The following is a 15,990-nucleotide window of genomic DNA, read 5'->3' as shown; positions in this document are numbered from 1 at the left end:
TGTATGCAGTTCAGGCACTTCATTACTGGAAGATATAAACAAACTGGAGGAAGTCCAGAGAAGTGGAACGGAAATGATTAGAAGCCAGAGGGACAGATTTACCAAGAAAATTTAAAGTAGCCCTTTACCCGCCTGTAACTCCTCTGATAATTAGAGATGGGAAATGATAACAGCCGAGTTCAAGTCCCCTGTCACGTGCCTTCAGTCCTTTTGCCTTGGGCACCTAAGCACGTGCCTAGCTTTAAGAATACCGAGTAGCCAAAGATTTTTGACCTGATGAAGAGAGTAAGATCAAGGGAAGGAAAAAAATTTAGGCTACATGCCATCAAAATCCTCCCAGGAATTAATTATGACTAAACGAGCTACCATAAAAGATCGAGATTGCGTTGCTTGAAATTTCACATTTTACTGCTGATAATGAAAAGGGTTATTCACATCTCAAGTTTATTGTCTGTAAAACAACAGGACTGTTCAATAAAAGCAGTTTTACCCACACAAGTCTTTGCCACAAACATATATAGCACCAAGTTATCCTGTCCAGGTAAAGAGACATGGCTAAGCAAACATTTTTACCCCAGTCTGTGTAAGCCAGGTGGAACAGCTCTGCAAAATGACAAATTATATCCCAGCAGGAAAGTAACTGGATTAGCTTAGCTCCTCACACACTGACATTGCTGTGAAGTGATTTTTAGGAAGGCAGCATTTTATGTAACTGTTGAGCTGTCAGCAGGGCTCTACTGAAAGACACTTTAAAAGTCATGTAGAGGCTGCCAGAGCCTGATCCAGGGAACGGGTGATTATCATTCACATAGGTTTTGCATGTGATCTGGGAAAAAAACCCTCCAAGCAACCAAGCACCAAAAAACTAGCCAAAAAACGAGCAAAGCCCAGCTGCAGGCAGCCTGCAAACAAGCCTGCTGGGATGCAGCTTGCTCTATAATCTCCAAGCAACATTCCAGGCCAACAGCCATGTTTGGGCACACAAAATTCCCAAGCCCCTGTACCAGCAGGTGAGGCCACCCAGAAATGTTATCCTAAAGGCAACCCTGTGCCCCCACACCTCCCCCTGAAACCCCTTCACCTGGCTTGGGCTTAAAACCACTTCTTGATGCTCCAAATAAGCAAAGTTCATAGTTCTGCTCTGGAAAAATACCCTGGACAGATCCTTAGTCCATAAATGAGAGACAAAATAGAAGTCTGCAGTGTTTACTGGAAAGTCAGCATTTGTTACTAAAACTGTGCTGGCTATGCATACCTGAATAGCATGCTAGCTGAGGCTTTTGTTTATGCAAGCAATGCATGCTTTAAGCTACAACTTTTGCAATATTTTTATTAACTCAACATTTTTCTGCAAACTACATTTAGACTCATGGAATGAAATAAGAACAGCATGAAGTCAACAGGTCTCAGCTTCAGTGCATTGGTTCCTTGATTTTACTTTATGATTTTTTTTTTTAATGGATGCTCTCTCTGCAGCACAGTTTTGAAGGTTTGGCAGAAGGTAAAATGACTGTATGGTTGATCACTGCTTTGACTACTTACAAAATCATACCTATAAGCCTGAGAGTCCTACTCCAGGGACTTCTTCCTCCCCTTTCTCTGTATAGTATATGTCAAAATGAATCTGCAAATTGGTTGGAATCTGTCAAAAACCAAATTATCATCATTGAATATGGTAGGTCTACATATAGTTAAGGTTGCCTGACACTTCTCATTTTAAGACCTCATTTTCTATTGCTTATAACTTTACCACACATTAGCAGTTAGGGCTGAAATTTTCCATGCTGTGTGTCAGCCTGAGGCTGAATATTATTTTGTGAGAGTAAGAATGTATCAGCTAGAAGCATGGAGCTTAGTGCAAAGTAAGTTTGTGAATAAGGGTAGGGAGGAACATGTTGGTTTTCTCCCGTGTTACATTTTTCACAGACATATTTGAGAAGCTCAAGAGCCTTCACACTTTGAGACAGACCCTTTGAAGCATCACTGCTCTGATACCACAGATGTGCCTTTTGCCATCTCATACATTATCACTTAAAATTATAACGGATCACAGTATAAAACACTGAAAAGTTGCAGTTTGTACGTGATATGATTTGCAAAGGTTTTGGTGGAGGTTGGCTGCCAACCTCCAGAGCTCCCTTCTGCAAAGAGCACGGACCAGGGCAGAGGGTCTGAGCTGAGCTTGTGCTCCAGCCATCTCTTCCATGTGCCAGGCAATGCTTTGGCACAGGGACTACGTGCAGAAAGTCCCCATCACACTCTCAAGATGCAGCAAGGGAACAGCTTGCAGGAAAGAGGAATGAGGCACAGGTTGGAAAATCAAAGGCAAGCAAAGAGTAAGGCAAAAAATAAATGTCTATTCGTGCACTGAGCCTGACCCGTCACTCCCATAGCTTGATTTTCTGACTGTTGAGCATTTTAAAAAGAGACTGCTTTCCAAGGAGGCAGACATGCACCTGGTTGGGGTACAGGTCCCCATGTGAGGCAACTGGAACAGGTACCCATGGCTCCCAGCTCTGCCTACAAGCTTTCATGGTCCCTGGGACTTGACTTGCGGAGTCTATCTCAGGGGTGAGCCCAAAACAGCCTGATGCCACCCTCTGCTGCTCTCCGTAAGCACAGGGTATTAAAATAGCTAGTGGTAGCCATAAAAACTTATGGATGCAAAATGTGCCCAAAAACCTGTCCCCGGTAGCCTTTTTGTCCCCCAGGTTACTGCTAGCAGACACCTACGTGGCCTCACAGGGCTTTGTCGTGCTGCTGTGACAGAGGAGTACTGCCTCAAGGGATGGACGTCCCACACACATCCCATGTCACCTCTCCCCCTCTGGCAACAAACCTTAGGAAACTATGACAACCCCTGGCTTGTAATTTACATTTTCTGCTTTTCTAAAACTTTCTGGGAAGAGGAAATGGGGCTTTCAGACCCTTACCACTGAGCAGAGGAGCATATCCCACCCTACCCTACAACCCTGCAGTGCAGGCTGAGAGGCAGAGCAAGCACGCCCATAGCTGAAGGGAGAAAGACAAATGAATGCTCCCAGGACATATTCCCTGCTCAAACACCTCCTGCACAGGTAGTGGGCAACTTCTGCACACGTTGCCATGGGTGCCACTGGCCAGCAAGGCCACCCAGCCCAGGAGCTGGCCTGACATCCCATGGGTGTGAGGCCTGCACAAACCAGAAGCAGCAGTAAAACCACAGACTCGAGAAAAATAAAACTCAGTGTGAATGTGTGACCCAGCATCCATCACAGTACCTGCAGGTGAGGGTTACCCTGGCAGCTGCTGTATCTGCACACAGAAATTAAACTCCAGCGCTCGGGAGGGACACGGATTACTGAGCCATCATCAAAAGGTTTGGCCTGGGGAGCTCCAGTGCCGCATCCATGCTGCGGCTGCGAGAACACCCTCCCAAAGCAGGCTCTGCCAGAGAGAGCAGTGTTTTCCTGCAAATACGATTACCCTGACTTTAATTAGGTAACTGGCTCAGTGGTTTTGATTGTTTCAATTGGGTAAGCACGTGACAGGGATTGATGTATAATTAAGATGAATTTTAAAGATAAGTGCTCATGCTGAAGTGGTGGAGCGGACACGTTTGTCGCTGCCCGAGGACGAAAGAGGAGAAGCACAAGTGGGAAGAGCTCCTCTCTCCGCTCAGCCAGTGATTGCTGACCTCTGTTTTTCATTATTCCTAGGAAGTGGTCAGTTAACCCTCATCACTAAGCCCTCATCAGAGCAATAAACCGTGACAGAGAGCGCTGATTAATGCGCTGCTCCCCACCAGGGTCAGGCACGAGGAGGAACCCACGGCGGGCTCTGGCAGTTTTAAATGGCCATTACTTATAGTTGTGCAAAATGGAATTAACCCAGCTAACTGAGCACTGAGCAGCCATGCTTCTGCTGAGGTCAAGGGTTCCCAGGAAACCAAAGGTACACTATCTTTACATACATGGAAAAATACCTAAAAGACTCCCTAAAACACCCCAAACCCTGACAGGCTGATTAATAAAAATGAATACTTACAATAAATTTGACTAAATAGTGAATAAACATAATACCTGCACTGTACATATTAACTGAGGGAAAGTCCCAGAGTAAAGGACAAAAAAAAGCAACAGATTGCCTTCAGCAGCCTACTAAAACATGCTCCAGGAGAGCTGCTGCACTGCAACAGGTGGCTCTGTTTAGATCCCTGTCCCCAAAATCCTTCCTGACTGCCCTCCCTTCTAAAAAGGTTTGCTATTCTGCTCTTCACAGGCTCAGCCACATGGCCCCTGTGTCCCTCAGGCCTGGGCTGTCACACATATTCCTCACATTCCCAAATTTGTAAACCCTTGTCCCATGAGACCCAGAGAGCTAAGGAAGCAGAGAGCAAAAGGTAAAGCCTAGCAGAAGGACACAAGCTAAACATGCACATGCCAGCTCAGTCTGTGACAAAGACATGAGGGGCCTGAGCACCAGGGCTTTTTTCTGAACAAGTATCTTCCTCTCACTTTAAATTTAATCTTCCTGTATTAGTATTGGCAAGTGCCACTGTAAGGCGTGACCTCCATGTCTGGAACAGAACTGTTTTTGCTGTGGCCTGCTCTGTGCTCCTTGCTGGATGCCAGAGGCCCTTCTCCCCTCTTTCCCTAAACCTCTGCTTCTAATTCCAGATGAAATCTTATATGTGTCCCATAACTGGACAGAAAGAATTTAATTCTAAGGATTTCCCTCATTTTTTCAGTTGACAACTTTCGTTCAAAGTGAAGCCTCCAAGAAATTCCCAGGCATACTGATTTTAAGATTAAGGATTGCATAATCCCCATAATGCACTTGGCATATGGATTTTGGATTAGTCCCACTTGCAGTATCTGGCAACACCTCAGATCCACCTTTCCCTGTGGAATCTGAGTGGGCACCTTGGGCTATAGAAGCACACACAGCATTTCCCTCCTTATTCCTTGTGGGAAACAGGTGCTCCTGTATCGTGAGTCTGTTATTGAAGGCTTCAAGGACACAAAGAATAGTGACAGTAAGAAGGACCTTCTCACTTTCTTTGTGGAATGGTAACAGAAAATACAGAGAGTGCGAGAATGGCAATAGGAAGGGCTGAAATGAATTTCAGAAAGATGATACTGTCCTTCAGTTTTCTATTTCTGGAACTTTTTCTAACTCAATGGAAAAAGGGATGCTCAAGTAAGCAAATTTACCCAAATGCTGTTCAAAACCCCTCTGCTGCTCAACCTCTTTTGTCTCATCACAGAGCTTTTAGCATGTACTAATACATATATTTTGCTTGTGCTTTTATGTCCTTCCATTTTTTCATAAGCTTTCCATGAAGGATCTTTTATTATTAAACAGTCAGTGAAAGAGCTCATCCTTGCCATATTTCCTCTTCCTACTTTGAAATGAATAATTTACGTGGAATAATTGCTAGGTATTCTTTCTAAATTTCTTGCATGGAAGTGGATTCCTTCATGAAATAGAAAGGAAGCAAGAAAAGATGAAGTTCAGTGTAAGCCACTGTGTCCAAGTGCCTGCACTATTTTCCAGCACCATAATTTATTTTATAAAGCTGTATGCAATGTTGCTGTATTAAAATATAGTCTACTTGACAGATTGCCTGCTGCCCTACATTCAGCACAGAGTTACCTGCATGATGACAGTGCAGAAGTATGGAATATGAAATACTACTCATAGTTCTCAGGGATCTATAAACCACTTGAACATCTAGAATTCAACTGCCTGCCTGTTTACACCTTGCAGATGTAGCCATTAACAACCACCCTCACCCAAAATAGTGCACAACCTGATAGTTTCAGGAATATGGTGCTATCACTGTAGGAATACTCTCATCCTGTTATCACTAAAAAGACTGCAAGTGAAAGGCATCATTTTTTAAGTAGGTTAGTGTCTTCTCATTCTCCTTTTTTAATTTTATGAATAGTTTAGTATGCCAGTGCACACAACCTAAGAAGTACTTATTATTATTTTTTCCCAATAGCCCATCATTATCATTCTGTTGTATCAGAGAAAATTAGCACCTATTGCTTACATAATTTCAAGCACTATTGTTAAGAGTGGAATTTGCATGCATGATATGGTGTATAGGCTAACACAAGTCCATTTGTGGTAAGTCCACGTGGTAAAATGGATGAATAAATAATTGAATGCTTAGCTCCAAATATATAATTATTCTTAGAAAAAAAATTAGAGCACGAGTCTGTGAAATACATATAATAATACTCATCTACAGCTAAGCACCCAAGACAAAAAATGTCCTTTCAGAAATGGAATGATATAGTTAGATTCCTAAAATGCTTGTAAGAAACTCGCATAAATGCCCAAGTTTTGAAAGTACAGAACTACTGCACTTCTTCCCCACAGGCGTTAGCTTTAAATTTAAAAAGCTGTTCCGGCCTAATCAAGAAGAGGCTTATCAGAAAACTTGTGCAGAGCATGCAAAAGGTTTGTAAACCCTCAAACCACAGTTTGGATTGTTCCTGTTCAAAACCCTTCCAGCTCGGTTCCCCAGCCCTGCTCCCACACACGGCATCGCTCAGTCGTCCCTGGGAAAGCAAAGTTACCTTTTTTAACAGCACACCCCTCACCCTGCTCTGCAATCAGCCTGGCTGCTGTGACAGTGTGGGAATTGTTTGCCATATGTCCCTTCCACCACACAGGATCACATCAGTTTTATGCTACGTGAGGGGGAAGGTTTTGCAACAGAGAGTTCTAAACATCAGGTCCAGTCCTCTGTCCTGGAGAGCACCACAAACTGATTGCCAGAGGAAGTAAAATAAACAGGCAGGGTACAAATGAGGGAAATATGCTCTAGTTCTTCTGCCTGGTAGCCCAAAATGAATGCAAATTCACCATGAATGGCAAATGAGTAGGGAAAATGTCACTATTCTGGGTATGGTTTTCCACAAGAATCGAGAATTAAAGGCAAATGAAATGAGATGTAAGAATCTGATACAAATGCCCTAAAAGTAATTACACCTTTTCTGAAAAAAAAGTGTGAAATGTTAAATTACAAGAATGAAAAAATATTCAAAATATTTACCAGAATATTCAGTAACATGCAAATGGGAAAGCCTTTTGTTGGCATCTTGCAAGAACAGCCTGAAAGTTTCAAAGAAGCAATTTTCTTCAAAATCACCATTACGCTCTTTTTCTGTAATATGGACATCACATTATGTTTTAAAATAATGTCTCTGTCTTTCTATTGCAGAAACTATTCCCATTTTGGCATTTTTTCTCACCCTGTGACTTGTCAGCCTACGTTCTGAATCTCTAGAATAAATTTCTAAACCATAACCTTTCCACATTTATTTTCTGAGGCATTTATGTAGCCCTTTTGAGTTTCTTCAGACATTCTTTTCCAGGCGGGAGGCACTGAGTAGCTTCATTAAACAGGAAAACCTACTGCCTAAAGCAGTAATTCCATTACAGCTTTTTGCCCTTATTACTGGTCCTCTGGCATTACCACTGAAGAAAATCTGTAGATGGACCTTTAAAAAAGTTTTGATTTAATAAATCAGGAAAAAAAAAATCTGTTAGGAAGACTAGAAGGATGCAGGTGTCACTTCTGTCTTTAAGAGGAGCAAGAATACAATTATTTTAAAATGGAGAGGATGGTCAAACAGGTTGCCCTGAGGAGTTCCTACTAATGGAAGTACCAGCATGTACTAGAGAAGCTGCATTACAGCCTTCCCAAATGCACTCCAGTCAAATGGTTTAGGCATCTATTGAGCTCCAAGCAAGCACCACTATTATCCATGTGTTCTGCACGTGACTGCATCCTAGGAAGCTCGCTCTGACTGCTGCTGCTGAACAAGTGAGAAATCTTACTGAATTCTGATCTAACTCTCCATGTCTCCTACTACATTATGTCTTGCTTCTGCACCCTTGGCCCTGCCTTGCCAGACCTCTAGCTTCTCCTGGGGACAATGAGGGTGGTGATTTAGGATGAATCAGGACTGAAGTCAAAAGGACTCTTGTTCTTGAAGTCCGCATTCATGTGCTACTGAGAACAAAGTACACAAACATTACAGAGATTTAAAGAAGAAAGTGAGAAAGGGAGAAGAGAGAAAGTCAAGAAGGCATGAGGCAGGTGCCCTGTAGAACTGGCATCCCCTTTGCCATGGGCTTACTTTATAATAATAAACAAGAAAAAATACTAATTCTCCTCCCTGTTTCCTGAATATCCAACTTGTGATCCAGAGTCTGATTTGCAGTGGTTTAAGTGACCATGGCTGTAAGTAAAATCAATGGAAACTGCACTTTGGACATACTAAGGGCTATAAAATGCCAAGTACTTAGACCCTGAGGTCCTAAATATCATAAATCATGAATCCCAAATCAGTGGGTATGTCTGAGCTTAATCTGTGCCTTATCTCCTCAACTGTAAAATAGGGGTAATAACCACTCATCTCATAGATTAAACAATGCTTGTGAAGCACTTAGATATTAGCGAAATCACCACAAAAAAAGCTTTGTAAGAAATGAGTAATTATGTATTCTGAGCAAGAGATGAATAGTAATCAGCAGTGAAGGCATAGGACCATACATGGGGCAACGAAAAGAATATAAGACATTGAATAGCTGCTCATTAATTGAACACCATCCAATCTCTTCAATGAACAAGGCAGAGGTGTAATGGAAAAAACTGTATGGGACTGTGTTATTAAGGCTGAATTAGGAATCATTACATGCAGTGCAGATGAACAAAGACGCAGGCCACTAACGTTCATTACTTTCATACTTAGTGACGATTCTGGAAACTTGATTTTTTTTTCCCCTATCCAATATATTTTAAAAAAGCAAACTTTAAAAAAATGAACCAGTTCAAACCCCCTGAAACCCACCACTGCACCTAATACAATAAACCACTGAGGAGCAGTAACTCCAAACTGCTTGTTTCTACAGGCTCTTATCATAGACAAGGTACATGCAGAAGCCAAACATCATCATCACTCTTGAAATAGGTGGGAATGGACTGATTAACTCATGTTCCCTATTTTAGGGCCCTGGATTTGGCAACTCAACAGTGAGAAATGGCACCAAATAATTTTGTAGGTTAAAAATAGGTAATATATTTTTGGTCTAACAAAATTTTCTCTCTGTAAACAATATAGACCTGTGGGTGCTGACCATGGGCCATTATTATTGCTAAAAAACTTGACAAAACTGCCTCTGTCAAAGTCTAGTCTTCAAACCTAACAGAGACACTCACAAACTTCAACAACCAAAAACTGTGCTCCAAAAAAAGGATGAAATCCTGGCTTCATTTAAGGCAATGGGAGATTTGCCATTACCTTTCCCACTCTATTTATATCTGAGATGCTAGCAGATGCCTTGTTCCCTCTGTCTACAACAGACAGATCTGTATGTACATTTTCTCTCTTTTTTTTTTTTTTTTTGTCTTTTTTGTCTGAAGACTGTTTTCCCACCCCTTATTTAAAACGGGATTAGGAGGCACAAAAAGATGCTTTGTTTCTAGCCTGATATATTTATTTTCCAGTTTTATCTGTTAAGAATTTCTTTCGGCCACAAGACTGCAAAATTCCTTATCTCTAACACTGGAGTGCTGAAGGCCCCTTGCAGGATTATCCCCTTTTGACTTTTAACTACTTATCCTGAAACTGGAAGAGCCTTTTCAGGTTTGAAAAATTTTCAGGAATTTTAAGGGTTGTAGAAGGGAAGTGCTATTTGGTCCTAAAAGTGAGAATTATAACACTGCTTCTAAAGGCTGCCAAGGCAGGCAGATAACAGCATTTTATAAAGTAATATGTCTTAAGAAGCACTACCATAGCTGCAAGGAGCTAAAGCACTTGATTAAGGATATTTTAGGATATTTTATATTTTTTACACTGTTAGATACAGATCTTGTCAATGTATTTCTGTCCAACTGCAAATGCCAATTTAAATGTCCGCTCATGCTTTAATTATCCCTTTTGTTATATTGTATCAGGTATTACAAAACATAACAAAAAAAACCCATCAACAAAAACCTGATGGGGCCCGGGGCGGTACCTACAGAGCCTTAGCTGGGTAGGATGGAGTTCTTTCAAAAGGACTTCACTCTCCTGAGCTTCTTTTGAACTCAAAGAGAAAAGTCATTGCAGGAGACAAACATTAATCAGCTAGCACAAATACAAAGCAATTCTGCCTTATGCAAGATACTTAACATCCATCTTACATCCATTTACATCCATTTCTAAAAACTGAAGTTCTGTACTCCTGTGAAGATCTAGTCATTCACCATCATTACAAATGGAATATTCTAAAAACGTTATTAGCTAGTCCACCCTCTCTATTACTCACACTTCCTCCATTTTCAGAGTCAGCTGAAGTCTCCAGCCTCACCAGAATACAGCATTAACCAAAAGAGACCTCTTTGGCTTATCCTTTACTACCACAGAGAAATAAATTATATCACTGGCTACTTCTCTTAAGAGCAATTCCAAAGTAGGCACTTAAATCCTTCGTACTCTTTTTAGGAAAGTGCCCCCACAAAAGTATCTCTTTTTTGGTGGTTTACAACATTCTTAAAATAGCAAACTAACTAATGGGATTTTTACCCATTTACTCTTATTTCAGTCAGTTCTTAGTTCAAAATAAATTCTCCTCCCTCTTGGTTGTCTATTCCTCAACTGCAATATTTATAGACAGTAATCATGTCCCAACTTAGATTTTTTTTGGGTAAGCTAAAAAGAGCTAAAAGCATTCAGCCACCTAACATAAGATAAATTTTTATTTCTCAGATAATTTCAAAAGCTCTCCTCATGTGTTTACCTGATTTTGAATCAAACTGTCTTTAACATGCTGGTGACCAGAAGTATACTCAACACTCCACATATGCATTCCCAGCATCACTTATACCATGACAGTGTGAATACTTCCCTGATGGCTTGAAATACTTGGTGCATCTGAATTTTACACATCCATTTTGTGCAACTCAACTCTGCAAGTGGCTCAGCCAACTTGGAACTACTACCCAGAAGACGAATTTCCCAGGAAGCACCCTGTCTGTCTTTCCTATAGGAAAAGAGATCCATTCCTTTTTAAGGAAAAGTCAGTTGACATACTCAAGAAAACACTGAACTAATAGCTGTAGCATTGGAACATCTGTTAGCCAAATATTTGTGGCTACTTTAAATCAGCATGCACTGACAGACCCACCCCCCTCTAGGACGACTCTGACCTGGTGGGATGCTACCCTGTGATGTGTTAAAAAGAAAACAACAACAATAACAAATTACTGGAACTGAGTTCCCTGAAACATCATAGGAATGCCAAAATTTCCCTGCTCTTAACAGGATGTAGAAGGTAAGTCTGTATGGTGCTTGAATTTGGTGCTTGAATTTGAGGCAGGGGAAGGCTTCTGCCCAAGAGAAACCGACCTTACCACTGCATCCATGCTCCATTTACTGGGTATCCGTGCTTGTGCAGGCTGACTATCTCCTACTGAGCATATTATTTTACAGACCAAGCAGGCTAGAAATTAATATTCATAAAACAAAGAAGAAAAGACAAATGACAGAGTGCAGGAGAAGAATAGCTGCATGCAGCCCTGTGCGTGCGTTTTTCAAGGCTAGACAGCTGCCTGTATTTAAATTCTCATACTCATCTATCCCTCTCCACAGCAACACCAGCTCACACTGTAAATAAGTTACCCTCAAGAAAACTGCAAATGTTGAGAAGTCTTGGGGGAGGGAAGAAATTATTAAAGCTTTTGGAAAGGAATGAATGCAGATTTTCAGCTTCCTTGATATAAAATATTTTTTGTATCATTTTCACAGCTATTAACCAACTTATGTTCTTTGTGGCACTGCAGCTGCTAAGCCCACTCATTCTGTGCTTGTTTTCAAAGCAAGGCACTCCGTCACCTTGGTGGTTCCCAAATCTCCCCCGTCCATCTGAAATGCCACCACATTCTGCCTGCTCCCCTGGTGCTCCACTTCACAGTCACCTGAATGCATCCAGCATTTTTCACTGAACACTGGGCAGTGTTTTCCATACAGCCCACGTATTCCAAGGACCCAAAAGAAAAGATTTTCCTTACATTTCACCTCTGCCCAGCTTTAAAATACTGTTGCAATATATGTTAGATTCATTACTCTTTCCTTTTTTTCTTATGTCTCAACTCTTGCTGCCTGGGGATTTTTTTACTCCTTTTTGGGGTCCCATTGCAAATTTTTTTAGCACCTTCCTCCTACCAGTCTCCTCAACTCTGAGCTCTTAGTAACTAAAGCCAGCCTGGAGAAGGAACCAAGACTTAATTTCACAGAGCAATACTGCCTGCGAGAGCTAAACCCAGGAAAAGTCCTTTTCATATATCCATGAAAGCATGGAAGGCTGGTGGCAGCTTCAAACCTATAATGACTTAATTATTTAAATTTTATTTTACACCTATTAACCATAGCATATCAAGTAAGAGTAGCAGCTGCTACATGAATTTGACCAGCTCACTTGCCCTCAGCAGATCACCCATCTGCTTCCTCTTCACCTAATATTTCTGTTTGATAGGTTGTAAAACAGATTCTTGCAACAGGTCAGAAACAGAGTCAACTTCAAATCCCACATAAAAATTTCTATGAAAACATATGGACATCTATACTGAGTGATGTCAAATTTAGAGAGGCCATGGACCTTAGGAAAGTGGATAAAAGGAAAATTGCAGCCTGTTATGGAAAAACACTGACTCCATTACAGTGAATGAACAGAAGAGTGGAGAGTGAAGAACTGTATGTATAATTAATTATAGTAATACAGACCTACAAAATTCATGGCTGTACACACTGCAAAATGGTGTGCAAAACGCCTGTTATGTGTCAACTTCAGCTTCATACAGCATAAAAAGTATTGCTTTATAAAATGATCAATACAGTGAACTTCCCTGCTCACCAGTGGCTTTCTACAAAAAGTTATGCTAATTAGACAAATTATTTAAGAGTTATGTATGCTAGCATTCCTCATACCTTGATAAGTATTCCACTTCAACTGAAATGAAAACAAAACCAATAAACAAGGGAGGCACACAGAGAGAGGCTTTTTTTATCTTCCACCAGGGCCTATAAAAGTTCTTCAACTTGCAGTGCATAGGAAAAGCACCTGTTTCTGAGAAACAGGTAGGATTTCTTGGTTCTTACACTGCTCACTTAGGGGCACAGCAAGTTTGTAACATCCAGGAGGCATCAAATCAGACTGAAAACTTTCCTTCAACCAAATTATCCCTCCACTCTAAACTGACAAAAGTTTAGGTGAGGAAAAAAAAAAAACCCACAACCCTAGAAACTTCTGTTGTTGTGCCTGTGTTTTTACTTCAGAGCTTATTTTCTTAACTTAAAATCGAAAAACTAGCTGTAAGGTTAACCTTCTGCTACAGAAATCGAGAGCAGAATCTGACCTCTACTGAATTATCCCATCTTTGTATTTTAAAAAAAGAACAAGCTTCCTTATAACTGATCCAATATAATTTTTAACGCTCCCATTTTAAGTAGCTAAAAATTTCCAAGTAAATATGCAAAATAACTTGAAGAAAATGGTCATTTTTGCTGTAGTCTTTAGCAGCATATGAAGATGAAAAAAATGCCTTCCTTTCTTCTTGCTTCCAAGCCAAAGGAAGAATAAAAGATTAGCAACTTACGAAACAATATAAATTTTGATTTAGGAGAGATTACCTCATACTTGTCTGGAACTTGAACAAATGAAGACTGAAAATGCAAAGCATAGGCAAGAACAGCTGTGATTTCTGACTTCAAGCCTGCTACGCTCCTTAGAGAAAGCTGCTTCAGTGGAAAAAGAGAAGACAAGCCTCGCCAGGTGCTTTAGGTTCCCTCACAGTACAGTGTATTCTCAGAATATTACTCTATATTGATCGGAAATTCAAGTTTAAATGACTTTAGAGGTGGCCATATCTGTAATTGAGGAAAAAACCCATAGAATAAAATTAACCTATGTAAAAATGTATTTTAAATGTATACACCTTAACTTTTGCAGTGACACCATTTATCAACACTTTTACAGCTCAAAGATTTTTAATGCTTGCAAGGCAGATCAAATTTATGTTAATGACAAAATCATGTTTCTTCATACCAGTCTCCTGTTCATCAGTCAGTCATCAAAAAGCCTGTACCTACTTGATACTAAAACTAGTACTTGAATAATTTACAGCCTTGGATTTCATGCCACTTGAAATTACTTTTGAAATTTTACCATTAAACCCATTTTAGTACTCCTTTTGGTCTGCACCTCTCCTTCTCCTAAATCCATTAGACACTTCCTGAAACTTCCAAGATACAATTAACTGGGAATACAATTACCAGATTTATAATTTGAAATGCAAACTTTAGTCTCTTTGTTCTTCTTAGTTTCTTGGGTTTAAATTACAATACATTTCTTATTTTCTGTCATAATCTCTCTGGGTTTGTAGGATTTCAGAGGAGCCTGAAGGAATTGGCAGTCAATGGCTGTTCATGGTGCGCTGACAATGTTAACCATTCCAGCTGACACCCAAAAAGCCGGGTAGTGTGCAGAGTTCTCTCTCTACAAACCCCTCTTTTTTCTGCTTCCATGCTTTTTGACCCAATTTGTCTCCACACTTCATAGAGGGGCTGAGTTGGAGGAGACCTTTAAAGTTCCTTACAAAAAGGCACATAATCAACTGAGGAACATTAAATAGATCATGAAAGAAATGTGTGTGTCCTTGTGTTACAAATATTTAATTGTTTCAATTATTTCAAATAGGAAACCTCAGGAAGGGGTTTTTATTGGTCCTGTTCTCAACTGAAAAATTTATGACGACTCTAAAAGAAACCTCTTGTTACAAAACTACCTACAAAAACTTTTATTTGTATGGATTGTGCCAGGATGTTTGAAGCCAATATGTGTGTAATGTTTTTGCTATGCCCTTTTGAGGCCAACACTCTACAATATATTAAAAAAAGTGGAAGCCAAGACAAAATTTCAGTGTCTGCCTAGCAACAATGCTACTGGTAGCATCAAGAACTCAGTCATGTGCATACAAAGAAATCTAGACAGCGTTCACATACCACTGGTAGGTACATGTATCTTACTATAATGACTCTTAGAAATGTATTTTAAACTAATTTAAAGCACATCAAATTTTTAGGGATGATGGGGTAGCTTTCTCTTTCATTTTAAAATTATTTTTGCATGACTTGCAAACTTTCGGTAATTACTGATCACTTTTAATTACATTTAAAAAATGTCTTTCTATGCCTGATCAGAGAGTAATCCTTTCCTAATAATTTTGTCTTCTGAGGCTTGAAAACTGCTTGCTGCTCTGTTAACTCTTAAAGGGATTCCTTAGTAATTTTTCATATATTCCTGTAAATCTGGATGGGAACATCCATCATGCTATGTTGGAATGGTAAGCAAAAGAGATGCAAACGTGGGCAAATAGTACCTTGAAATTACAGTGATTCAAGACTGGAGAGGAAGCTTTTCTGAGAGGCAGGAAAGGAGGCAGGGAGACAACAGAAGGTGCTGTCATTTCACACACTGTGTGCATGTATATGGAAAGCTTCACCATCACCACCACCCAACCAAAAAATATCTCAAGATTCAGAGGTCAGCTCAGATGTGGGTGCCTGAAGAGCCATCCAGGATGTGGTGTGGAAGTTCATGGAGGAAATCACTCAGCCAGAAAAAAGAAGGTTTTCAAGTTCATGTGCTTTATCAAGCAACTAAATGCTCAAGAAGAAGTTGGGGAATGAGGAAATCAAGGTCAGCTACTACACAACTTTAAGAGAAGATGTTTTCAGCAAGGGGAAACCTTTTCCATGTCCTTATAACTTTGGGAAGTTAATTTCAATTAGATTGACACTTCTGATGATGGATAGATAAATAGATTGATAGACATTACACGAAGCCTTGACTTCAGTGACGCACAAGCCCTCCAGGTCTATTTAACAGAGAGCTAAATCCTTATTGCCATCAGAAGTAGATTTAATGATCACAGAAGAAATTAATCAC

At 40.3% G+C, this 15,990-nt stretch overlaps 1 protein-coding gene across 8 annotated transcripts in view; it reads right to left on the bottom strand.

Annotated features, from left to right (window-relative positions):
• Positions 1 to 15,990, bottom strand: part of NR3C2 (nuclear receptor subfamily 3 group C member 2) — a 187,203-nt gene that overhangs the window by 60,499 nt on the left and 110,714 nt on the right. The gene's annotated exons all lie outside the window — the stretch shown is intronic.

This window comes from Zonotrichia albicollis, chromosome 5 (assembly GCF_047830755.1).
Source record: "Zonotrichia albicollis isolate bZonAlb1 chromosome 5, bZonAlb1.hap1, whole genome shotgun sequence".
Classification (NCBI taxonomy): domain Eukaryota; kingdom Metazoa; phylum Chordata; class Aves; order Passeriformes; family Passerellidae; genus Zonotrichia; species Zonotrichia albicollis.
The sequence above is the reverse complement of the archived record's forward strand: the minus strand, read 5'-3'. Positions and strand labels throughout refer to the sequence as shown.